This window comes from Podarcis muralis, chromosome 8, assembly GCF_964188315.1.
Source record: "Podarcis muralis chromosome 8, rPodMur119.hap1.1, whole genome shotgun sequence".
Lineage (NCBI taxonomy): Eukaryota > Metazoa > Chordata > Lepidosauria > Squamata > Lacertidae > Podarcis > Podarcis muralis.
This window is the reverse complement of record NC_135662.1, coordinates 84,319,722-84,347,116: the sequence shown is the minus strand read 5'-3', so window position 1 is coordinate 84,347,116 and position 27,395 is coordinate 84,319,722. Positions and strand designations below refer to the sequence as shown.

The window sequence follows — 27,395 nt, the reverse complement described above, 5'->3', positions numbered from 1 at the left end:
AGAATGGACGCAAGTGATCTTATCCTCAAAGAATCTTGTAGAAATGCCAAAATGAGGTGCCAAATAATCTAACTCTTCCAGTAAAAGGTAAAAAGGTAAAGGACCCCCGGACAGTTAAGTCCAGTCAAAGGCGACTCTGGGGTTGCGGCGCTCATCTCGCTTTCAGGCTGAGGGAGCCGGCATTTGTCCACAGACAGCTTTCCAGGTCATGTGGCCAGCAGGACTAAACCGTTTCTGGTGCAACGGGACACCGTGATGGAAACCAGAGCACATGGAAACACTGTTTACCTTCCCGCCAGAGCGGTACCTATTTATCTACTTGCACTGGTGTGCTTTTGAATTGCTAGGTTGGCAGGAGCTGGGACAGAACAATGGGAGCTCACTCCATTGCGGGGATTCGAACTGCCAACCTTCTGATCGGCAAGCGCAAGAGGCTCAGTGGTTTAGACCACAGCGCCACCCTGCTAAGCAAGCATATTGACTACTAAACCAAGTTCAGGCTAAGTAGAGTCACAGCCTGTATCCTCCCCCTTTGCACTTCAACAAGGAACAACATCAGTCTGTGATCTAAACCAAATCCACATGATTTCTCAAGCAAGCAATTACTTGAAGAAGCTTACTTTGCTGTAATTTTTTGGACACCGTGCCAAATTGTCTCTTAAATGAACATATAAAATTCTTAACCTAAAGTAACCCAGCTCTATAAAGTCACTTAAATTTGCTTTTCTGATTATTAAAATAGCCCTCTCTCTCTCTCCTGGTTAATTTCATCCATCACTTTAAATCATCCCACAAAACATGCACCTATTGTATGGCACTTAGCAATGAGCTAACTGCAAACTTGCCTCTATTATGCTAATAATTCTCAGCTATTATCTAAAGCGCAGAGCTAGCTGCTTCATATTATGGCTTCTTTCTGAACTGCAAGATTCTGAGCCCCTTCAATGCAAAACATTGGCTTCTGCAGCCTCATAAAGCAAGTTTTATCTACCGTTTAGGATTGCTCTACAAATTTCCAGCAAAAGGAGCACACACAGTTTACAATTCTATCAGAAATTGTAAAAAGGCACTATCTTCTCCTTGCTACTGCGTCTCAGTAACACAGTGTAGCTGTAACACTTCCCAATCTCTTTTTAATTGATACGAACTTCGGAGTGCTCTCCCCTACGAAAATTCCTTTCTCCCTTATTTATTTTAAGCATTTTTACGCAGCTCCTTGGTCAAAAAACGGATCCTGGAGTGGCTTATGGAGATCAGTAATAAAATACTCCCTGGCCTCAGGCTTGCAATCTGAAAGACAGGGCATAAAAGGAAAAGAGAGAGAGGAGGGAGGAGGACAAAAGCAAACAAACACCAGTTCTGAGTTACAAAGCAACACCTCCAACCCCCAGAGCAGATGGACCTTTCCTTTTTTGGTGTTAACGATTCAAATTGTAGGGTCCTAGTATCGTTTTGTGACTCCTTCGCTTCTGAGGCTACATATAAGGTAAAGGTAAAGGGACCCCTGACCATTAGGTCCAGTCATGACCGACTCTGGGGTTGCGGCGCTCATCTCACTTTACTGGCCGAGAGAGCTGGCATACAGCTTCCGGGTCATGTGGCCAGCATGACTAAGCCGCTTCTGGCGAACCAGAGCAGCGCACGGAAATGCTGTTTACCTTCCCGCTGGAGTGGTACCTATTTATCTACTTGCACTTTGACGTGCTTTCGAACTGCTAGTTGGGCAGGAGCTGGGACTGAGCAACGGGAGCTCACCCCGTCACGGCGATTTGAACCGCCGACCTTCTGATCGGCAAGTCCTAGGCTCTGTGGTTTAACTCACAGCGCCACCCACGTCTCTGAGGCTACATATACCATGCAGCTATTTCTTTTTTGTCAGAGAGGTACACAAAGAGGCTGAGGCTCACAGAGTTTTCCTGTAAACTTGCTAGAGAGAACTCTGTGAGATCACTTCCCTATAGTGTCCCGGCAGGAAAATGGCATAACTGTATATATTCCTCCCTGCCTGGGCACATCCTCTCCTTTCCATTACATCTGCAACGCAAGAACATCCGTAACACTAAGCTCCAGCTCAGACTCCGTTTTTAAGCTAGGCTTTAGTATGTCTTAGTAACTCAATTCGCATTTTAAGCCTGCCTGCACCAAGCTGCTGTATCTGTTATCGTTCAAGACGTATACCGAGTGAGTAATTGCTATTTTTACCTTTTACTAGATTGTGTGTAGTTATTATTTTAAGGGAAAGAAATGGAGGTAATACTGGGGAAATCCTGTCTGCCTTTAAGCATCCTGGATTACTTAAGCTAAACAGCTAAAACTAGCCTATCAAAGCTTCCCTTTTAAGCTGCAAAGGGATGGCACTCTGCTGAAGTCACAAACATGAGTAAGGAAGGATTTGTTGTTGTTTAGTCATTTAGTCGTGTCCGACTCTTCATGACCCCATGGACCAGAGCACGCCAGGTACTCCTGTCTTCCACTGCCTCCTGCAGTTTGGTCAGACTCATGTTTGTGGCTTCGAGAACACTGTCCAACCATCTCATCCTCTGTCGTCCCCTTCTCCTTGTGCCCTCCATCTTTCCCAACATCAGGGTCTTTTCCAGGGAGTCTTCTCTTCTCATGAGGTAGCCAAAGTATTGGAGCCTCAGCTTCACGATCTGTCTTTCCAGTGAGTACTCAGGGCTGATTTCCTTCAGAATGGAGAGGTTTGATCTTCTTGCAGTCCATGGGACTCTCAAGAGTCTCCTCCAGCACCAGAATTCAAAAGCATCAATTCTTCGGCAATCAGCCTTCTTTATGGTCCAGCTCTCACTTCCATACATCACTACTGGGAAAACCATAGCTTAGTACTGTTACAGGAAAATCCGAGGGCTCCCTTGGACGAAACAAAGACACCAACCAGAGCAAGTCAGAGCAAAACAGCAGCCAGTAGGCTTGGTCTTTATTGAAAGACTGTCGCGACAGGACTCCCACCGCCCACGAGGTGAAGCAAGATGGAAGCCCCGAACAATGGGAGACCCCAACTTTTATTAACCACTAATCCCCTTGACTACACCCCCAGAATTACATCATATTTACATCATGATTTTATTAAGGAACAGGAGGAGTCGAGGAGGAGCTACCCAGGTAATCTGAGTATCTTGATACCTGGCAGAGACCTCCTCTTCCCCCCTCACATGAGTCATTTCCAGGAACAAAGGAAAGGGCGAAGTCTTCCTGCCCCCTGAGGGGAATCCGGCCAGGGTCCTTTGTTGGAGTCTGTATGGAATACACTATCGTATGCAGTTTATTGTGTTTCTGATAGCATTTCGTCTGAGCCCATCATGATGGTTATCAAGGTTGCCCCGCCATCTGGAGAAGGGCCGTTGTGTACGTGACTGTGCGGTTCGAGGATTATGGCCGATCAATGCTAGTCCACCCCCCTTTGATAGTCCTTGTAATATGCAGTGTAATAAAAGTGATCCGGTGAAAATCCATGTTACGGCTGAATTTTGGTGAATTTATAAAGAATACAGTCACTGAAGTTCAAAGTACTTTCCCTTTCGGAAACAACTTGCAACATTTGATTAGATCAGTCACGGTCAATTGAATTCGGAAACAATGAATTGAGAGCTGTCAAAAGGTGAGGGAACAGATGCTCGCGGCCTGCAGTACCAGCGTGGCCGCCGCAAGGGGCGCTGTTCGACAATGCTGATTGGTTGAGGCGGCCGCCGTTTGACCTAGAGTTCGGTCGCCCGGTCTACTCTCGAAAAGGATAGGGCGGCGTGGAGCGCTAAAAGCAAAAGCTGTCAAACTAGCGCTTCCTTATTTACGGAAGGCTTTTAAGGGATGGCCCTCTAAAGGGACATCTCTAGGGTCAGGAAGAGGAGATACGTGTACGTGTGGATGAGGTGCTTGTGCAGTACGTGTTACTGAAGGGGGGGGGTGATTTCCGGCGACAGTACCCACTAAATATAGCATCTAATCAAACCTCAACCCCAAGTTGACCCACAAGGCCATTTTTGCCAAACCATGCCCGCCAGCTCATCACCCGATGTCACTCATGTCATCTGATGGGCCGGCCGGCCCACGTGGAGCTTGTGTGATGCCTTAGGCATGGCAGTGAGAGTCTGGCAGGCCCCTGGCAGGGGGCCCTGACAGGCTTAGCCCTCCAAAGCCCAGGGCAAGTGTACCTGGCTTCCCCCCACAGGTCTGAGGCCAGGGACAGGAGGGTAGAGTTAAATCCTGTGCTGGCTGAGTATGCCTGCTCCCAGCAGGCAACAGAGGAACACAGCCAAAGTAGCAGAATTCAACCTCCTGCTCCTCAGCTGACAAGCAGCAAGTTAAATCTTGCTCCGTTTGGTTGCATGCACCACTTGGCAAAGCGCGTTCTCCTTCATGGAGAGCATGTGTTGCGGTGGGGGCAACCATGACATCCCCTGTTGCTGGGCGGGTTAGTTTGGATGGCCACAAAGTTGATCGGGCACCTCCAATTGTTGCTGGGGAGAAGTGATTGTTGCAATTTTATTTGATTGATGGGGTGCTATATATATTCCCTGTGCGCAGCATTGAGCTTCCTCTTTTCGCTGCGCACATCGGATTACCCGCCCACCTTCCCTTTATTTAGGGTTTGTTCATGCTGACCTTGCTATGCCTGTCATGGGGTCGTCTGCTTTGGTGCCGGGGCCTAGTAGGAATTTTACCATTTGGCTGATTGGCTGGTGCCATTTGGGTTTTGCCTACTGCGTAGCAAATCGTCACAACCTGTAAGGTTGCTGTTAGGCATTGGTTAATTTTGTTTGGTGGAGGGGATGAGGCTGGCTGTGCCTGCCACTCCAATGCTGCTACTACTGCAAGAGTATTCCATTAAAGGAATCCAGGGGCTCGCCATGCTTTTGTCCGAATCCCTGGCGTGGGGCTAGGGCCACGCAAGAGCCCCTGGGAGCATTTGGGGAGAGGTGAGATCCTGGCGCCCAGCTTTATTCTCTCCCCAAAATTGTTTACCCTTACTGACTTCCGCAGGCTTGCGGTTCTCAGTTCTGTTCCTACCTCTAAGTGGGAACAGATAGTCGCTAACCAATGCCTAAGCAACCACTCACACAATGTAATTCAATAAAGTTGTGGCCAAAATTACGCCAAAAACCAAAACAAAAATGATGTGTGAACTGTGTCTTTATTTGGGGGTGTCTTGGGGGTCCTCAAAACGCAACAAGGGTGCACAGCCAACCTGGGTAGGATTTGAACCCACTCCTCAACTGATGAGCAGGGAGGTGGTTAAATCATGGCTCAGTTCAGCAGGATGCCATGGAAACCCCTGCTGAAACTGAGGGTGGGGGGGGGGGACTCAGCTTTAGCAACACCTTGCAAGGTACTATGAACGCCTGACTTTGCTACTTCAAACCACCTTGGACATCAGGTGATTGACAAGTGGGCTGCATCCACCTGTCAAATTTGGCCCAGAAAGCCAACCCTGATGCGGATCTGGTCCATGGAGCCAAAAAGGTTCCACACCCCTGGTTCACATAACCAAGAAGTTATGTTTGTTAGCACTCAATGGGGGGGAAATGGCAAAAATATTTGAGCTCCATATATGTACCCTCACTAATTAAGTAAGGAGGTATATTTTCTTTCATTGGCTACGAACGACCCATTCATACTGTTGCAGGAAACACCCCCCCCCCAATCATTCAGTTTGTACAAACACAACACACACACTCACACACGACATATGTGACGTTTCTGTTATAAATTCATAGAAAATCAACCATACGTCGGATCTGCACCGTTCCACTTTTATTTTACACCATGAAGTAAGGACTATCGAAGGAGGGAGGTTTGATACAGGGCAGCCATAATCCCTCGGGCGAACCAACATGTCCGCAGGAACCCTACCCAGTTGACATGCCAACCTTGATGGCCCTAGACAGAAGATCACTATACTCACAAAGGACCTGCATATGTGAGTGGATTCAGCACGGACTGAAACAAAGGACAGTGACCAGCTCTTCCCTCTGGGGACAGGAAACTGCAAACTCCCCTTTGCCCTTTGGAAAGCATTCATGGGGAGGGGGAAAGGAGGAACTGGCCAGGTGACAAGACACTCAGGTTACCACCACAACTCTTCCCTCAACCCCTCCTTTTTGTGATGTGTCAATGATGTAGTCATGATGTAGTTGTGATGCAGTTTTAGGGGTGTAGCTTGAGGGATTAGTAGGTAATAAAAGTTGGGGTATTTTTTTGTTCAGGGCTTCCATCTTGTTCCACCTGGTGACAGGTGGGAGTCCTGTTGCGACAGTCTTCAATAAAGACCAAGCCTACTGGCTGCTGTTTTGCTCTGGTATTCCTGGCTGGTGTCCTTGTTTTTCGTCCAAGGGAGCCCTCAGATTTCTCCGTTAACAATACACACAAACGTCAGGAGGCGAAAGTCCCATTTTACCCTCCTGGCAGAAGTTGCTGTATAAAATCCAGGGCAAGCAGCTTCTGCTGGCTGAAGACCCCTAACGAAAAGACCTGGCCGTAAAGTTGTAAAAGAAAGTTCTCGTTCTAAGAAACTTGGCTGTGAAATTGGCACAAGGGCTAATCTGACTCAGGGCTGGTTCGCTTGCATCAGGCAGAGCACAGGGCAAGTCTCTGCTTGTTCTGATACACACAGAGTCAGTGTCTGTGATGGAACAAAGGTTAGCGAACAGAAAGTGCATGCTAGTTTATGGGCCAGCAGCTTCAGAGGAAGACTTGGGAGGATTCCTGTATATGCAATTTCCTTAACCCACTATATTCCTAACTCTACGTGCCCAAGAATATAAGCGCCCTGATGGTATTTAATACCAGTGAAGTTAACAAAAATGTATCATACTGATACGGAAGGGGGGGCATGTCTTCTTCACCTTCTTCTTCGCTACAATATATCCATTTATTTCCAATTGTCAATGTCAAAAGGGACTAAAATCTATAAAATTCATAGAAAATCAACGTGCCAATTTGCTCAATTTCTCTAGGACTCCATCACACCTCCCCTGTCCTCCATAATCCCTCAAGTAAGGTGTCAAGACCCTAATCCTGTCAAATCACTCTGCCAAGCCTTTCCTCAGGGCAATGCCAGGTGACAGAATATGCATACATGGACCATTGACTTCTCATCACCGTACTCAGGAAGTGCTTATCTGCGCATATCTCCAGCTCTACATATTCTCCCCTCCCTCCTCCATATGTTAATCCGGTGTAACCCAACCTCTCCTTAATGTATTCATGATGTAACTGGGATGTATTTTGCACTGTATTCTGGGACATGGAGGGAGTTTCAAAAGTTCATGTCACCCCTTTCTCGGGGTTCAATCTCGTCTTGAACCTGTTGCGCAATAAACTTGGATCTTCTGCAGTTTGCTCCTGTGCCCGGCTGAGCTCATTTTCTTCCGCAGGGACCCACGGACTTAGTCCGACGAGCTGGGTGGCAGAGTAGCCCCGCACCCAGATTTTAGCCGTAACAATACTCATGATAATAAATGCTGGAAATGTAAAGAAAAAGAAGGAACCTTTTACCACATGTGGTGGACGTGCCCCAAGGTAAAAGACTTCTGGGAAAGGATTTATAATGAACTGGAAAAAGTGTTGAAAAACACATTTATTAAGAAACCAGAAGCCTTTTTACTTGGTATAGTGGGGGGTGAAATCCCAAAAAGGATGCTACTTTTTTTCTGTATGCCACAACAGCTGCGAGAATATTGCTAGCGAAGAATTGGAAGAAACAAGATCTACCAACTAGTGAAGAATGGCAGGTGAAGATGATGGACTATATGGAACTTGCCGAACTAACTGGGAGACTCCGAGACCAGAGAGAAGAGACGGTGCATCTATCTGCAACATTGTTACCAATGATCACAATCAATTAAAAATGAATCAATTAAGAAGTAGGATGGGCCAGTGATTCTTCAATTCTGAGCAAAATCTAGACACCATATAAAATCACTATAGGAATACCTTGCTACTTCTACTGAATAGAAATATCATAGCTATTTTTATTTAATCAGCTTATTTTTTTGCAGGTCTTACAGTATTGCAAGAAGACTGTGATACAAAAATCATCAGCTGCTTTCTGATCTTATTTTGGCTGAAAAGGAGAGTAAAAATATAAACAACCCTACTTCCATTAAGATCCTATATCACGCTGAAGTTAAGCTGAGATATTAACATGACATAGTGTATAGCACTTATAAACCGCTGCTTCCAATATTCATTTAAGCTGAGAAAGGTCCCTATATTACTGACAAAACATTTGTTAAAAAGACACATGTCATATATACTAATTGGGGGTTTTTTAAAGGTAAGTTTGAGAAGCATATAATTTTATTTCCATAAACTGTTAGGTTACCCGGGACCAACATGCGCTCAATTTTGAACTTCTTTGCCTTGGGAAATTAAAATTGTTCTTAAAGGTAAAGGTACCCCTGCCCGTACGGGCCAGTCTTGACAGACTCTAGGGTTGTGCGCTCATCTCACTCTAGAGGCCGGGAGCCAGCGCTGTCCGCAGACACTTCCGGGTCACGTGGCCAGCGTGACGAAGCTGCTCTGGCGAACTGGCACCAGAGCACCACACGGAAACGCCGTTTACCTTCCCGCCAGTAAGCGGTCCCTATTTATCTACTTGCACTTAAGGGTGCTTTCGAACTGCTAGGTTGGCAGGCGCTGGGACCGAGCGACAGGAGCGCACCCCGCTGCAGGGATTCGAACCGCCGACCTTTCGATCGGCAAGTCCTAGGCGCTGAGGCTTTTACCCACAGCGCCACATGCGTCCCTTGAAATTGTTCTTAACCTATGTCTTAATTATGCTTTTTGTGGAACTCATAAGAGTTTTTCAGCATTTTCACTAGAGCCTTCTGGCTACAGAGCAATGCACGAGACCAGGGTTTCAGCTATGCTCTCCATGGTTAGATGTAACATATACACCAAATAAGCTATAAATTAAAGACAGGTTGCTCCCTACCCCACTCCAGGATTATTAGCCTGGCAAACCAAAGCTTCAGTGTACATTTGGGATCTGAAAGTAGAGTTAAGGCCACAAATCCTGGTGAAACATTACAATCGTAAAGCACATTGTGTAAGACGTTTAGTGAACTTCTGTGTTGAAAAGCTCTACAGACAGACAGCTACATTATTTAAAAGCAGTGTTTCCAAAAACAAGGGAAAGCTGTATAGAGGAAAGGAAATGCAGCACAAAAATTAAGCTTTCAAGTTCATGAACAATTGCACAGAACACAGTTCCATTTTCTGGTAGGGATATCTCTGGCGAAAATCAGCAGATTGCCACCAGACGCTGTGCCCAGTCAAATCTGCTCTTGAACACTTTGACATTAATTCGCTTGGGTGTTTTCGTCACAGAGATGCAGGACAGGTTAAATGGTACATGCTACCAATTAAATAAGAACAAAGTATTATCTAATTCGGTACTTCAGCACACAGAGCAAAAAAAATACTTAATAAAACCTTTAAACTTCATTATCTTTTAATTTGATTTTGTATTCTGATAATGGAGAATCTGGCCATGAGTTAATTATTCCTCTTTCAAGTAGATAATATGTTCTTCTCAAGTGGCTAATTCTGAGTTCTAAAGCAACAGAATTCATTTGACCGCTGAACAATATATATATATTTAGAGAGAGAGAGCGCGCTTCTATGAGTTGTCACTGGAGGGTCAAGTGTCTTCAGTGGCCAGGGGTCAGCAACCTTTCCCATCCGTGGGCCGGTCCACCATCCCTCAGACCATGTGGGGGGCCGGACTATATTTTGGAGGGGGGAATGAATTCCTATGCCCCACAAATAACCCAGAGATGTATTTTAAATAAAAAGACACATTCTACTCATGTAAAAAAAACACTGATTCCCGGACCGTCCGCGGGCCAGATTGAGAAGGCGATTGGGCCGGATCCGGCCCACGGGCCTTAGTTTTCCTAGGAGGACCTTTTGTCAACTTCACTCAATAAGACCGCTGCACCCGTTTCTGGATCAGGAGAGCTGGACTGCAGTGGTCCATACACTGGTAACCTCAAGCTTGCATTGCTACAGTGCTCTCTACATGGGGTTACTACTGAGGTTGGTGCAGAGGTTGAAACCAGTGAGGAACGTGGGCACTGGGCTGTTGGGGGGGGGGGGGAGAGACCACAGCCAGCAGATAATATTTTTTAAAGACAATAACTGGGTTCCTCTGGAAGATCTACTATATTTCAGACCGTAAGCAGCTGAGTCTAATTACTAGGATGAGATAGAAATTTCACCTCTGCTCTCCTCACAACATGCCAGTGTTACTACCAGTAGGCACTTTTTTTGGTTATCCCTCTTTCTGATTTTGTCTAGCCCACCTCGATCTTTGACTGCATACTCCAACTAAATAGGTATGTAGAAGAAGAAGAACAAGAGTTTGGATTTGATATCCCGCTGTATCACTACCCAAAGGGACATGGGTGGTGCTGTGGGTTAAACCACAGAGCCTAGGACTTGCCGATCAGAAGGTCGGCAGTTCGAATCCCCGCGACGGGGTGAGCACCCGTTGCTCAGTCCCAGCTCCTGCCAACCTAGCAGTTCGAAGGCACGTCAAAGTGCAAGTAGATAAATAGGTACTGCTCCGGTGGGAAGGTAAACAGTGTTTCTGTGCGCTGCTCTGTTTCACCAGAAAGCGGCTTAGTCATGCTGGCCACATGATCCGGAAGCTGTACACCGGCTCCCTCGGCCAATAAAGCGAGATGAGCGCTGCAACCCCAGAGTCGTGTGCAACTGGACCTAACATTCAGGGGTCCCTTTAGCTTTATCTTTAAGGAGTCTCAAAGCGGCTAACAATCTCCTTTCCCTTTCCCCCCTGCCCACAACAAACACTCTGTGAGGTGAGTGAGGCTGAGAGACTTCAGAGAAGTGTGACTGGCCCAAGGTCACCCAGCAGCTGCATGTGGAGGAGCGGGGACACGAACCTGGTTCACCAGATCACGAGTCCACCGCTCTTAACCACTACACCACATTGGCTCTCAGTATGTATGTATGCATACATGCAGTGCACAGCGCTTCAGACAAAGGATTGTTTTGAGTTGGCTATTCCAGATGGTTATCCTAAGATACCTTAAAAAAAAAAAAGACTAATCACTTGGTCTTTACAGAGTCACAGAATTGCTTAGTTGGATGGTAATGTCAAGGGTCATCTAGTCCCACCCCCTGCTATGCAGGAATCTCAACCAAAGCATCCATGGCAGATGGCCATCCAATCTCTGCTTAGAAACCTCCAAGGAAGGAGAGTCAACAGCAACCTTCCCAGGGAGTCCGCTCCACTGTCAAACAGCTCCTACCCTCAGAAAGTTCTTCCTGGTGTGAAGTTGGAATCTCCTTTCTTGTAACTTGAATCCATTGGTTCAAGTCCTACCCTTCACAAGATCAAATACTAAAAAGACCACCTGGCCAATTTAGGACTTGTGTTTCCCTTCCATTCCATCTCAGGGTAAATGGCTCTTAAAGAGTATTATCATCTTCTTGGGTTTACAGAAGCAGTTTGTTTTCACAATCCATTAAGGAAACGGCGGAAAAATAAAGAAGACACTTTAAACTCCCACCACTGGAACTGCCTCCCTAAAACAAACAAGGTTATCAGCTCAGGTATCTCAGAACATGGAAGGAAACCTTTTGTGTTGTAGTTTAAACAGACACAACTCACGGCTTAGCAGAACCACAAAACCTGTCTTCCATGAACACGGTTTTAACAATGAGTCCGTAAGTGACTGTGGAGGTTTGCAATGGCTTTCCTCTTCCTTATCTTCACTGGTGAGCCACACTGAGCTGTCAAGATTTGGCTTTGAGTGCTGGCTGGACTGGGATTTGTGGTCGAACCCTCTCCTCACTAACCACGAGCTGCAACCAAGAGCAAATGGAGGCTACAGCTCTATTCCGAACTTAAAAATGGACAGCGTAATGCTGGTGGTCAACAAAAGAGGTTTAAAGACTGTCTCAAGGCAAATCTTTAAAAATGTAGTATAAACACCGACAACTGGGAACCACTGGCCTGTGAGCGCTCCACTTGGAGAACAGCCTTGACCAAAGGTGTCATGGGCTTTGAAAGACACTCAGGACACAAGAGTGAAACATGCTAAAAGGAAGGCATGCTTGGCAAATCCATACCGTGATCACCTCCCGCCCGGAAACCAATGTCCCCACTGTGGAAGGACGTGTGGTTCCAGAATTGGCCTCCACAGTCACTTATGGACCTCATTGTTAAAACCATGTTCATGGAAGACAATCTTACTCAGCTACGAGGGATCACCAAAGAAGAAGACAACTCATGGCTAATGAAATGAGAGCTTAACCTGGAGTCCCGTTTAGAAAGCCCAGCCTTGGCTTAGCTCAGCATGGTGTGGCAAGCTGCTCTCCTGGAGCCCACACATTTGCAGAGTCTCACTAAGCCACGGTTTGTAGGAAGATCAATGTGTTCTGGGGCTTAATTTATGAGGAGTTGAAAAAAATGTTTGGAATAACTTTTTTTAAAAGACCAGAGGCATTTCTGTTAAGCATTGTTGGCAGGGACATCCCGAAGGCCTTTAGGGAAGTATTCTTATATGCAACAGCCGCAGCTCGGACTTTGGTGGCAAAGCGGTGGAAGGAACAATAATGAACTGGCATTACAAGCTACAAGAATTTGCTGAAATGGCGCAGTTAACAAATACCCTAAGAGGCAATTCAAAACAAAAATTTATGGAAAAGTGGGATAGATATAAAACATATGTTCAAAAATACAGTAAAGGTTTGCTATCTATGTTAGCATTTGATTGACTTTGGAGTGAGACTGAGTTGAGAAATAAGACTAAGAGCACATATTGATATAGGAATGTATTATAGAATATGTAAAGAAATATACAGTAATAAGAGTACATTCATTTGTAAAAAAGGAATGTACAACAGGAAAGACAGGAATTCTAGTGTGTTGGTATGTATATGATTGGGGGGGAATTGTTTTTGTTTTTTTCTCTTTGTTCTTTCTTTTTTTCTTTTTCTTTCTAGGTATATAAAATTTGTATATAATTTTTGTATACATGTTGGAAATTATATTATAGTAAGTCCTGTAATGTAATATGACAACGTTTACCGATGTAATATAAGAATGTTAGCAAATAAATAAAATGCAAATTAAAAAAAAAAGAAAGCCACGGTGTGACTTAATGTGCTGTGCAAACCAGCTGGCCATATTGGAAACTGAGATGTAGTGTCAATCTACAAATGCAACAATGGGCTGTTTTTCCTGTATTATACCATACCAGACTACAGGTGAGGAAACTGCGTGAGTGAACGATTCCCATGGGAAAAAACCTCCCAGTATAAAAGCAACTCCCTCCTCCCTGGCGTATCAGTTTTCTGCCATGCATGGTTATTTAAATGGAAGAGCATTCGGACATGCAGTTTCTTCAGCAACAGTTGATGTGACACAGTCCATGAGGAAACCAGTGTGGCGCCATAGATAAAGAGAAAAGGAGGCTCCTTTGTGAAAGGGTGGGATAAAAACTGAACAAATAATATAACCCAGGGAAACTTGCGACCCACGGTTCTGATGCTTGTGAACGCTGGCAGTCGGTCTTCTCTCTAGGGCTCACGGCCCTTTCTGTTCTTCCCTCGATGAATGGGGATATCATTTCTAACCACCACTTTCCCACAACTTTTCTTTTATTTGAAATATATATATATCATTTGGATACTTTTAAATCTTGATTCTGCCAACAACAAAATCAAGATTGCACGCTAAAAACAATCCAATGTACCTTGTGAACTTTAGAAAGCTTTTCTTCCAGGAGGAAGATTTCAGTTCGTATTCTTCTAAGGGGTCAACAAGAACTGTGGGTGTTACTAGTAACCGCAAACACGCTGCCAAGAAAATGTCACTGCACCGCTTGACATAAACGCACATGATCCCTCCGTTGAATAGGCTGCAAGCAAGATCACAAAATGTTCAAAATTCTCACTTCAGTGCACATTTAACATGGGGAATTGTTTTAAGCCCGTGACTTTCTGTAATGCAAAAGTCACGGCATCAATACGAGAAAGCAACACACACACACACACACACACAAATCACTGAGCTCACTGAAGACAAAGACTTGGTTTGGACTTAGTGCCCAATCAAGGTTTGGCTTTATACGAATGACTCGTGCCTGCTTTTTACCCTCTCTCCCCTTCGCTCAACTCCCTCATGGCTTCCCACACCTTCCCTTTCATAACAAAAGATCTTTTCCACTGTGAGAAACCACAGTTTGGTCTTGCCCCTTCAACAAGAATTACACACCATGATCAATCAGTGCTTTGCCATTCTGCTTTGGAGGGCATAACCAAACTATGGTTTGCTGTGAAAGAAAGGTTGCAGGGAGAGGGACCAAGCCAGCCCAACGATCACTTAAAGGTAAAGGTAAAGGTACCCCTGCCCGTACGGGCCAGTCTTGCCAGACTCTAGGGTTGTGCGCCCATCTCACTCTATAGGCCGGGGGCCAGCGCTGTCTGCAGATACTTCCGGGTCACGTGGCCAGCGTGACAAGCTGCATCTGGCAAGCCAGCACAGCACACGGAACGCCGTTTACCTTCCCGCTAGTAAGCGGTCCCTATTTATCTACTTGCACCCGGGGGTGCTTTCGAACTGCTAGGTTGGCAGGCGCTGGGACCGAGCAACAGGAGCGCACCCCGCCGCGGGGATTCGAACCACCGACCTTTCGATCGGCAAGTCCTAGGCGCTGAGGCTTTAACCCACAGCGCCACCCGCGTCCCAACGATCACTTACGTAACACCAAACCATGCTGTGAACCAGGCCAGTTTCCTAAAAACTGTTCCTCTAGGAAGTACTGTATTTTCGCTCTATAAGACGCACCAGACCACAAGACGCACCTAGTTTTTGGAGGAGGAAAACAAGGGGGGGGGGGAATTCTGAATCTCAGAAGTCAGAACAACAAGAGGGATCACTGTGCAGTGAAAGCAGCAATCCCTCTTGCTGTTCTGGCTTCTGGGATAGCTGCGCAGCCTGCATTCGCTCCATAAGACGCACACACATTTCCCCTTACTTTTTAGGAGGGGAAAAGTGAGTCTTATAGAGCAAAAAATACGGTATTAAGAAACAGAAATCTACATGCTCTGGGTAAAACATAGCGACCGCCTTGAAACTCTTTCCCTGTATTTCTGTTTTATTTTGCTTTCGAAAATGTTTCTTGTGGGTCTTTGGACTGAAATAAAGAATGATGTGCATAAACCAGGCCAGTTTCTTAAAAAACAGGATGACGTGTGTGTTTGTATATGCTGCACCAAACTGTAATGATCGGTACTTTCCCTTCTGAGAGTTCACCAGATACACCCCAAATATCTTGTAGTATAGATTTACACGCAAAAAGACAGGATATTTCCCCCTTTTAAAGAATGTAGTATTACAAGACACCAAATTACGCACAGGGCCAAATTCAGCAGTTATTTAATGTGCTTACATAGAATTGTGACATACATGCCTAAGATACACGCTGTACTCAATTCTCTGCAGTTAAGCTGCTTTACTTCTGCTTATAATGAAGTAATGCTCTGCACAGTACCAATATACTAGGCAGTTCTAAAAATCACACATTGCCACTGCGGGGGCACACCACCAAACCCAATTCTTGGACACTGAAAAATAGGACCAGATTCAGATATGGCTTCACCAACTCCCCACTTTCCCCAGCGATAGCACTTTGTCTCTTGTCCTCAGCCTCAGGATCGCACGAAATAGAAAGAAAGAGTGAAGGAAATGTTTTGCTCCTGCAGCGGCTCTGAAACCAAATAATTCCCTCTAGGCAGGGAATGGATGGGGTGGGACAAGGTTTTGGGAAGAGAAGCACAGGCTTCGTTCAGCACCAACGCTCAGCCATGCCATGCTACAAGCTTCATCCTACTCCTCACTCCATCAAACACGGGCAAGACTCACATTCTGTCACATGTTGTTGTTATTGTTTAGTCATTTAGTCGTGTCCGACTCTTCGTGACCCCAGGGACCAGAGCACGCCAGGCACTCCTGTCTTCCACTGCCTCCCACAGTTTGGTCAAACTCATGCTGGTAGCTTCAAGAACACTGTCCAACCACCTCGTCCTCTGTCGTCCCCTTCTCCTTGTGCCCTCCATCTTTCCCAACATCAGGGTCTTTTCCAGGGAGTATTCTCTACTCATGAGGTAGCCAAAGTATTGGAGTCTCAGCTTCAGGATCTGTCCTTCCAGTGAGCACTCAGGGCTGATTTCCTTCAGAATGGAGAGGTTTGATCTTCTTGCAGTCCATGGGACTCTCAAGAGTCTCCTCCAGCACCATAATTCAAAAGCATCAATTCTTTGGCGATCAGCCTTCTTTATGGTCCAGCTCTCACTTCCATACATCACTACTGGGAAAACCATAGCTTTAACTATACGGACCTTTCTTGGCAAGGTGATAGATCGCAATAAACATTGGAATTGCATTTTCTGCATTACTGTTATCACGGAAGAGAAGCCAGATGTCTCCGGTTTTGGATGGGGTTACTCTTCCCCTAAAGAATCAGGTTTGCAGTTTGGATGCTATGACGCCTTCTTTTTGGAACGGCTTCACAAGAAAAGCCCACTTGGTGCCTTTCTGAGCTATTCCTTTCGGTTCAAGCAAAGCCATTCTTATTCCACAAGGCCTTCTTATTTATTTTAATGCATAGCTTAAATCATGGGTATGCAAACTAAGGCCCAGGGGCCGGATGCGGCCCAATCGCCTTCTCAATCCGGCCCGTTGGTGGTCCAGAAATCAGTGGTTTTTTACATGAGTAGAATGCATCTCTGGGTTATTTGTGGGGCATAGGAATTCGTTCATATATTCCCCCCCCAAATATAGTCCGCCGCCCCCCAAGGTCTGAGGGACAGTGGACCAGCCCCCTGCTGAAAAAGTTTGCTGGTCCCTGGCTTAAATCATTTTAATACTGCATTGGGATCTTAGGTGGTTGTTACAGGCGGGTTGTATACTGAAAAGAAAATAATTAAATGCAGTGGGTCAAATCCAACGAAATCAGTGATGGCCAACGTGGTGCCCTTCCAGATAATGTGGGACTGCAACACCAATTAGCCCAAATCGGCAATAGACAACAGTCAGGGATAATGGTAATTGTAACCCAACAACATCCTTAAAATTGCCTCTTTTTTATATATAAAAAGACTTCAATGTACATGTTCAGAAGATAGACGGTGCTCAGAATTTAATTCTCACTGACAGTGATTTTAGAACTGATAAATGTTTTTCTTTAAAAAAAGGAACACAACAAATGTTCATACATTTGTCAAATATTGTGATATTAAGATCTCTTCTACTGGACAATGCCATCTGCAAAGGCACCACCATATGGCATTTTTCAGCTATGATTAACTGTATCAAAGCAGCTAAAAATAATATCGTCCGACAGTGAACCTGCAAAACATATATATATATATATCCAATTGCAAGCTAAGGAATATATTCTAATATGCAGAAGTGCTTCAACTAACAATGTAAACAACCACAGCCAAGAAAAACAGTGAGTGCATGTTTTGGTCACTATTTTTAGCTGCAAGACTAGCCCAATCCATTTAATTAAATTCTAAATCAAGAAATGGGTTTACTTTCTAGATTGTGAAAGTGAGTCTTAATGTTTTTAATTCAAACATAAGACACTACAGTGGTGCCTCGCAAGACGAAATTAATTCGTTCTGCGAGTTTTGTCGTCTTGCAATTTTTTCCGTCTTGCGAAGCACGGTGTCGGGAAAGTTTTGGAAAAGCTTCAAAAATCACCAAAGTCTTCAAAAACCTCAAAAAAGGCTACCACACCGCGTTCTATGAGTTGCTCCTCGAAGTCAAGTCGCAACTGTATTAACGGTGTTAAGAAAAAGGAAACAAACTTGCAATACGTTTCCGTCTTGCGAAGCAAGCCCATAGGGAAAATCGTCTTGCGAAGCAGCTCAAAAAACAAAAAACCCTTTCGTCTAGCGAGTTTTTTGTCTTGCGAGGCATTCGTCTTGTGAGGTACCACTGTATCTTGGGTGAAAGAGCTCTTCTCCGGTGATCCTTCTCTCCAGTGGTTTCTTGTAACTGCAGGCCAACTGCCAGTGAAAAAGTAAACTCACAACAGTCCAATGGGGTGCTCTCCCCAGGGCACCTTCACTGTACACCTTTGGGTCCCCAGGCAAATACGTCCCGATTCACATCCAATGCCCTTTTAAAATGCGTTGGGGAGGGAGGGTTATAGGGTGGCCCTTGTTTTTATTTTCATTATATATTTTGTGTTTTTAATATTGTGATTATGTTGTGGACTGCCTGAGACCTGCAGGTATAGGACGGGATACAAATTAAATAAATGATGTGTTTTCTAACCAGATATAAGTACTTTTGAATTATGTACCACGAGTAAATAAAGTATTCGTGAGTAACTCATTCCAGCTTTGCTCTTTGACAAAGTTATATCGATGAAATGAAGTGTTGGTACTGTTCTGGTTTCATCCTCATCAGGTAAAGGATGTAATATGGACTTCACACAGAGCCACTGTTATCAGGAATCTCGTTGCACCTCCACAATGCAAACCTTCACAGATGTACAAAATTCTACACTCATTTCCAGCACGTTTTGAACTGTCAGAACAAAATATTTGTATAACCTGTTTCGCCCCATCTTTTCTGCTTCTTCTACCTACGTCGTGACCTCTGAGTCCAGCACTGAGTTGGAATCTGACTCTGCAGAAGTACCAGATGAGGAGGTGGACCAGATCCAGGGCTGTGAGGCTGCTGCTGCAGATCGAAAAACCGGTGGGCTTCAAGTCCACAGAAGAACCTCGCATAGAACCAGGGCCTTCAGCGCTGAACTCTCACAGGTGTCTTGCCTAAGCTGAAGGAACCCAGTTCCTCCCACAGCACCATACCAGTGCGTCTGGAGGAGGACATGGACCAAAGGACGAGCGCCTGCCTTCAGTGGAAGAGGGCTTCACAAGGCTCAATTTGCTTCTGACCTCTGTCGGAGGAAATTGCTCACTTCCAGCTATCTGTGGTTCTGCAAACTCCTGGTTGGCCTTGTCCTGTGGGACTCAGGACACCTCGCTCTGATCCGCTGAGTCCCATGCACAGGAAATGTTTTTGCCACATTTCCTGCAGTAGCTTGCCCTCATTAAAAGCATAATTAGACAAAAGTTGAGAAGGGAAAGGAGAGAAGAAGGGAGGCAGCCTGGCAGGCTTTCAGAGACATGTGTTTCTTTTGGCCAGCAATGGAGGCTGTAGGCCTTGCAACTGTTTCGTAAAACCTTGACTGGAACTGCTCTAGCGAAGTGGCACATCTGAAACACTGACTGCAGCCCCTTAGAGTCACAGCGATTACTCTCTGTTGGCACAAGAGTCGCTTGCTTCTATTTTATTGCATCATGCGGTTGACTGGCAATGAAGGGTTGGAACCAATGCTAGCCCTGCTCAGAGCAGACACTCTCAAAATTAATAGGCCCAAGTTACTCATGCTTGCCGGTCGAAAGGTCGGCGGTTCGAATCCCCGCGGCGGGGTGCGCTCCCGTTGCTCGGTCCCAGCGCCTGCCAACCTAGCAGTTTGAAAGCACCCCCGGGTGCAAGTAGATAAATAGGGACCGCTTACCAGCGGGAAGGTAAACGGCGACCCGTGTGCTGCGCTGGCTTGCCAGATGCAGCTTGTCACGCTGGCCACGTGACCCAGAAGTGTTTGCGGACAGCGTTGGCCCTCGGCCTCTTGAGTGAGATGAGCGCACAACCCCAGAGTCTGTCAAGACTGGCCCGTACGGGCAGGGGTACCTTTACCTTTACTCATGCTTAATTTCAATAGGACTGCCACAGCCCAAGACATTTCTATTTCAGACTAACTGAATGGAGTCATCTTATCAAGTACAAACAAGATTCCTCACTAGAGAAGCAGATGCACTTTGAAGAAAAAGAGTTTGGATTTGATATCCCGCTTTATCACTACCCGAAGGAGTCTCAAGGCGGCTAACATTCTCCTTTCCCTTCCTCCCCCACAACAAACACTCTGTGAGGTGAGTGGGGCTGAGAGACTTCAGAGAGAAGTGTGACTAGCCCACGGTCACCCAGCAGCTGCATGTGGAGGAGCAGAGAATCGAACCCGGTTCACCAGATTACGAGTCCACTGCTCTTAACCACTACACCACACTGGCTCATGCCATTTACTTCCGAGACTCATAATTCTGAACCATATCTGGGGAACCATGGGCTTCACTGGCTGGAACGGATGGAATCTGGAGTCTGACAACCTGTGGAGCTTCTAGATGGCCACTGTATAAGATGGGCCTTTGGCCTGATGCAAGAGGCTTCTTCTGATGGTCTCCATCCCTGATGTACTCCAACCTGTCCCTTTCTCAGCTTTCCTCTCTTTGAGCCTTCTCCTCCCACATCCCTTTCTGTTGGCCCACCTTGGTCTGCCTCTCCCCCTGCCTTTGCCCACCCTGCTCCCCCCGTCTCTATTCCTCCATAGCCACATTCTCTCCCTGGCCAGGGCTGAACTGTGACCAGCTCAGAAGCCCTCTGCTAGGAGGCTGGCCACATCCAGGAGAAAGGGCTGAAGCACACCTGCGCCAGCAGTGCCTCAATTGGCAGAGGAGTAATGTGGGGTGAGGTGGGGTTAGAGAGAGACAAGGTCTCAGGCCTTGGGAAGGGTGTGAAGGGGGCTTGGGAGGAAATATGAGTAGGTCATACTTGGGACATATTTATTTTGGGCCAACCATTAAGGATCCAAGCAAAATAACAGTCAAGCTTTTGAATATGTGGAATGTGCCAGAGAAACATTTCATGTACAGAGGTAGAGCTGAGTATCATCAGTGTACAGGTGGAAAACCATGTGATTTGATGTGGTTGGGAGAGAAGTTTCCCCCTATGTAAAAACAAGACAAATGTATTTAGTTCTGAAGGCTGAGAACAGCAGAGACTTAGTGTGCCATGAAGGGAGCAAAGCATGTTAGTGTGAGAGCCAGTGTGGTGTAGTGGTTAAGAGTGGTAGACTCGTAATCTGGGGAACTGGGTTCGCGTCTCCGCTCCTCCACATGCAGCTGCTGGGTGACCTTGGGCCAGTCACACTTCTCTGACGTCTCTCAGCCCCACTCACCTCACAGAGTGTTTGTTGTGGTAGAGGAAGGGAAAGGAGAATGTTAGCCGCCTTGAGACTCCTTCGGGTAGTGATAAAGCGGTATATCAAATCCAAACTCCTCTTCTTCATCATCATCATCATGTGCATCAAAGGCGGCATAGAGGTCAAGGAGGGTGAGGACCGCATGGTCCCCTTTGGATTTTGCTTTCAAGTCACATATTTTTACTCCTTGCTCATCATTTTGCAGTACAAAAGCAGGTTCAATGAGTCTGAAGGACACTCTTGGATTTTACCATAAAAAAATACAAGTGGAGACTTGAATGCATACGCTTGTATTGCACAGAGATATTTTAAACCAGGTTATTTTTACAGAGCTATTAATAGAACATGAATGTTAAAAATAGAATTTAAAATCCTGTTTAAATCAAGTACATTGATAGGAGCATTTTGATATGGATATGATTTCTATAAAATCCAATTATTTTATTTTTAATAGAACACTGATTCCTGTGCACCTTGCTTCTACTGTTAATTTGAAATTGCGAGGTCCAGGATCTGTAAAGTTGAATTCTGCGTGCGGACGGAAGTAGGTGTGTCACAAAGCCATTAGTGTCAAAAGAAATAGTACTGTTTCTACCAAGGTATCCCTGTTGCCATACGTCAACAAAAGTTTCAGAAATCTCTCTTCTGTATCACTATAGAAAGGACAGATTAACAGAAAATGAACATCGCAATCCAACTGATATTGGCCACAAACACAGAATCTACCTTCATGAGTAACCTTGTTATAAGCGACCATCCGGGACATCACTTGAAATCCCAGCTCACTAAAAGCATTTTTTTAGGGAAAGAGGGACAGGTTTCATTAAATAACTGGCCCTAAAATGTTTTGTTTGCAAAAGAGAATACCCCATAGGAAATCTGGAGTTCCTAATTAGTTGTGATTCCCTTCTGGAACCTACCCAGAAAAGTCAGTCCCACAATGGTCGTCTCTTGCCCATGCTCAATGCAACATTCAGCTCTGGAAAATAATAATTGTCTAAAATATCCTGAAGAGCTGTTTCCCAAAATTGATTCTTGACCAATTCCTATATAACAAAATGCAGGAAAATGGTCAGTTAATAAAATGGTCAGTTGCAATTTATTAGATGTACCTTAACTATGCACATTCTACTGCTGTCTTAATTGATAGCCACAGAGATGTTGTGTGTATCAGGGTTGCAGAAACTCCCAATGAAAGAGAATAACATTTCGGCCGGGGGGGGGGGGAGATTCTGCATAGTTTGGACAACTTCAATGGAATAGAAGTCAGGTTCCCAAATTTCAACACCACAGAGCATTCCAGCGATCACTTTGCTACTGAAAATCTTTAGGACAGGTTCAATCAGCTGTCCTCCTTTATTATAAGCAAACTTTGTCAATAGCCCTACAGCAATGACTTTACGATCTGAAAATAGAGATACTGTACATGTACTTTTGTAACTCCAGAAAATCTTTAACAAAAATAAAAAAAATTAATAGCCACATTAGAAACTCAGATATATATACATATAATCTAATCACCTTAAACCTAAGTGACAGCTGCCACAGTGGAAAGGAGCACCGTTTGTGTGGGGCCAACCCCACCCCCCATTTTCAGTGAGGGGGCCAGACCCCATCAATATTCCACAGCCCATGTGGCAGGGGGAGGCTGGACGGGCCTGTCGCAACTGCAACAGGCACCATTGGGCTTCATCGGACAGCAGTAGGAGGACCCGATGGAAGCTGTCTCTGCAGCAAGAGCCAGTCACAGCCTCAGCAGGCCTCCTCCCACCTTGTGACATCACACAATGCTGGGTGTAACCCAACATGCCTAACAGTGGAATGTCTAGACACCATTCCCCCCCCCCCCCCGATAGTGTTTATCATCATCATCATCATGACTCCAGCCATACCTTAAGTTGCGTTTGCTTCACAGAATAATAGAAACATAGAGTTGGAAGAGACCACAAGGGCCATCGAGTCCAACCCCCTGCCAAGCAGGAAACACCATCAGAGCACTCCTGACATATGGCTGTCAAGCCTCTGCTTAAAGACCTCCAAAGAAGGAGACTCCACCACACTCCTTGGCAGCAAATTCCACTGTCGAACAGCTCTTACTGTCAGGAAGTTCTTCCTAATGTTTAGGTGGAATCTTCTTTCTTGTAGTTTGGATCCATTGCTCCGTGTCCGCTTCTCTGGAGCAGCAGAAAACAACCTTTCTCCCTCCTCTATATGACATCCTTTTATATATTTGAACATGGCTATCATATCACGTTGCCTTTTTTTCTGGTTACGAACGCGGCAAACCCAGAAGTGTTTACTTCCGGGTTCCCCACACTGCGAATGCGCAGGAGCAATCTGTGCACTTCGCGCATAAGTGCTCTATCACGTCACGCGCAGAAGCAGCGCTCTACTTACGGACTTTTCGGGGTGCGAATGGCACCCCGGAACGGATCACACCCGTAAGTAGATGTACCACTGTATAGCACTTTATATTTTAAAGAAAAAAATCTCAAAACAGTTTACAACACATTAAAATATCAAATAAAGCAATCCAGAATAAAACAAATTCAAGCTTCAATAAAAGTGTTCCCTAAGTGACATTTTGCTTAATAATAATAATAAATATAATAATAGAATAATTATATTATTATTAGCCCAGAGAACATCCAGAGAACTCAACATGGTCACAATTGAACCTGTGCCAGTTGCAAAACACTCCTGGCCCCTGCTAATTTCTGACACTGCCATAGGTTTCTGTGCTTTCGATTTCACGGCCGCACTAAACTATTTCCATGAAAGGGATTCACTGAAAAGAACACCCAAATATCTAAATGATATATAACTTGCTGATCTAAACTCCATTTATGCTCAAGAGAGAGAGAGAGCGCATTTCTCTGGCTGGTTGTCCAAAAGGAATTTCTCACCATGGGCGACCAAAACAGAAAGCATGGCGATACATTGCAGACTAACATTATGTCCACATAAACTTCCATGGACTACAGTCTACTTCATCAGATGCACAGAGTGTAACATTCAGTTGCATCTATGCACAGGGTTTGGGGTGGGGGTGCAACTGTGAGGTAAGAATGAAATTAAATGCAGAAAAGTAGAAATGCTGAAAATTACGTTACTAACAATGGCCATTCACAGGAGAACAAATCACAGTTGCTCTTTTATCACAGAGACACCCCAGCCTTGGTGAGGCACTTAGCAGATGCACTGTGATATTTGTCTCTATTAAGCTGAGAAGTGATGAATTCACAGTTCAGCAGTTCTCCCTTTAAAGTTCCTCTGTTCTAGTAAGGTCAGCCACAGAATGTCCTGGAAGGTTGAAATGCTTGTCCACTGGTTTTGAAATGGTCATATCTGGTGTCAGATTTATGTCCATTGATATTTACATACAGATTGGCCTATTTGTACAATTTTTATTGATTGATTGATTGATTGATTGATTGATTTTATATACCGCCCTATACCCGGAGGTGCTGGGGAGGTTCAATGTAAAACACAAAACAACATTACTAGCTCATGTTATGGCCAAGCACTCTTCGTGTATTTTCACCTGTGATGCACAAAAAGGTTTCTGAATTTGCCACAGGTAAAGGTACCCCTGCCCGTACGGGCCAGTCGTGACCGACTCTAGGGTTGTGCGCTCATCTCACTCTAGAAGACACTTCCAGGTCACGTGGCCAGCGTGACGAAGCTGCTCTGGCGAGCCAGCACCAGCGCAGCACACGGAAACGCCGTTTACCTTCCCGCTATAAAGTTGTCCCTATTTATCTACTTGCACTTAAGGGTGCTTTCGAACTGCTAGGTGGGCAGGAGCTGGGACCAAACGACGGGAGCTCACCCCGCCGCGGGGATTCGAACCGCCGACCATGCGATTGGCAAGTCCTAGGCGCTGAGGTTTAACCCACAGCGCCACCCACGTCCCAAATTTGCCACACCTATCATTTAAATGTAACGCTATCACACACAATGCTGGTTCTCCATATTGCAGCAACATTTATAGATGCAGTTACAGGTAGGTAGCCATGTTGGTCTGCCGTAGTCGAAACAAAATAAAAAAATTCCTTCCAGTAGCACCTTAAAGACCAGCTAAGTTTGTTATTGGTATGAGCTTTTGTGTGCATGCCAGAAGTGTGCAAGCACACGAAAGCTCATACCAATAACAGACTTAGCTGGTCTCTAAGGTGCTACTGGAGAGATGCGGGTGGCGCTGTTTGTTAAACCACAGAGCCTAGGGCTTGCCAATCAGAAGGTTGGCGGTTCGAATCCCCGTGACGGGGTGAGCTCCCGTTGCTCGTTCCCTGCTCCTGCCCACCTAGCAGTTCGAAATGAAGTCAAAGTGCAAGTAGATAAATAGGTACCGCTCTGGCGGGAAGGTAAACGGTGTTTCCGTGCGCTGCTCTGGTTTGCTTAGTCATGCTGGCCACATGACCCGGAAGCTGTAGACCGGCTCCCTCAGCCAATAAAGCAAGATGAGCGCCACAACCCCAGAGTCGGTCACGACGGGACCTAATGGTCAGGGGTCCCTTTACCTTTGCCTTTAAGGTGCTACTGGAAGGATTTTTTTTACTCATAGATGTGTACAGCTAAGCATAGGCACCAGGTCCCAGGGTGCTGTGGCTCCCCAACATTTTGAATAAGGGGGGCAGGGCACCCACAAAGTGCGTCAATGCTTCATCACAAACACACACCAGTGTGTGTGTGCTATGTCACCATATGCGCGAGTGACGTCGACACGCTGGAGGACATGATGACGTAGTGCGTGCACATGCGGGGGGGGGGGGGCGTAATTGCTTGTCCCAACCAGCCTTCAGTATATTGACGAATACAGTGCACTGCCCAAACGCCTCATGATGATGTGCAGGCTGCATATCGAGGGAACAACGGGGACCCCTGGCAACTTTTTTTGGGGGGGGGGGTGTAATGCATTAATATTCCACACTGGACTCCCCATCGGTGAACAATGTCACTGTGAACGTTGCTCAGTGACAAGGACTCAGTTGAAGAGGGCAGGACGTCACACGGGATGTGGAAGCAACATCAAGCGATGTCTCCGCAAGAAAGTTGAGTGAGGTCTTAAGAGTTCACATTGGGCAAGGTCTGAGTGCTACTAGAAGTAAGGTAAAGGTAAAGGGACCCCTGACCATTAGGTCCAGTCGGGGATGACTCTGGGGTTGCGGCGCTCACCTCGCTTTATTGGCTGAGAGAGCCAGCATACAGCTTCCGGGTCATGTGGCCAGCATGACTAAGCAAACCAGAGCAGCGCACGGAAACGCCGTTTACCTTCCCACTGGAGCAATACCTATTTATCTACTTGCACTTTGACGCAATTGGCAGAATTGATATTGTCCCACATGGTTAAAGATATCTGTTTGACTGGAGAAAAAGTAAGTGCCATAATGTAACGGTAAAGGTAAAGGTAAAGTGACCCCTGACCATTACGTAGGTCCAGTCATGACTGACTCTGGTGTTGCGGCGCTCATCTCGCTTTACTGGCCAAGGGAGCTGGCGTACACCTTCTGGGTCATGTGGCCAGCATGACTAAGCCGCTTCTGGCGAACCAGAGCAGAGAACGGAAACGTAGTTTACCTTCCCGCCAGAGTGGTACCTATTTATCTACTTGTACTTTGATGTGCTTTTGAACTGCTAGGTTGGCAGGAGCTGGGACCGAGCAACGGGAGCTCACCCCGTCGCGGGGATTCGAACCGCCGACCTTCCGATCGGCAAGTCCTAGGCTCTGTGGTTTAACCCACAGCGGCACCCGCTAAGTACCCCCCCTTAAAGTTGAATTCACATGCTACAAGTCCTGCACTAGCCTGAAAGGAGCCACCCCCATGTCTGGCCACTTGCAAAGGAACATTTGTGTGCCCCCCCCCTTTATATCAAGCTACTTCATTCTCCAGAGTTTTAATGCGCTTTAAGAGATGCTTTGACCTGGGGAGAAAGCAAACTCCTGTCCCTGAACTTCGAGGGCTGATATTTTTTTTCTTTTTTGAGGGGGGGGGGGGGACACACGACAAAACAAGATAGGTGCTAAGTGTTCCTGGAGGGATTTTTTTAATCTGAATTATCTTATTCCTGTAGTTCAGGCATGTCCAACAGGTAGATCGTGATCTACCGGTAGATCACTGGTAGATCATTGGCTCCCCCCAAAGAAGCTGAACAACTGTGGCTCCCCTTAAAAAAGCTGAAAATTTTGCCCCCTCCCTGAAAAAACTCAACAACTTTCACCCGAACCCCCCCCCCCCCCAAAAGCGGGTAGATCACTGCCAGTTTTTAACTCTCTGACAT

General features: G+C 45.9%; 1 protein-coding gene across 7 annotated transcripts in view; it reads right to left on the bottom strand.

Annotated features, from left to right (window-relative positions):
• Positions 1–27,395, bottom strand: part of DGKH (diacylglycerol kinase eta) — a 105,732-nt gene that overhangs the window by 77,598 nt on the left and 739 nt on the right. The gene's annotated exons all lie outside the window — the stretch shown is intronic.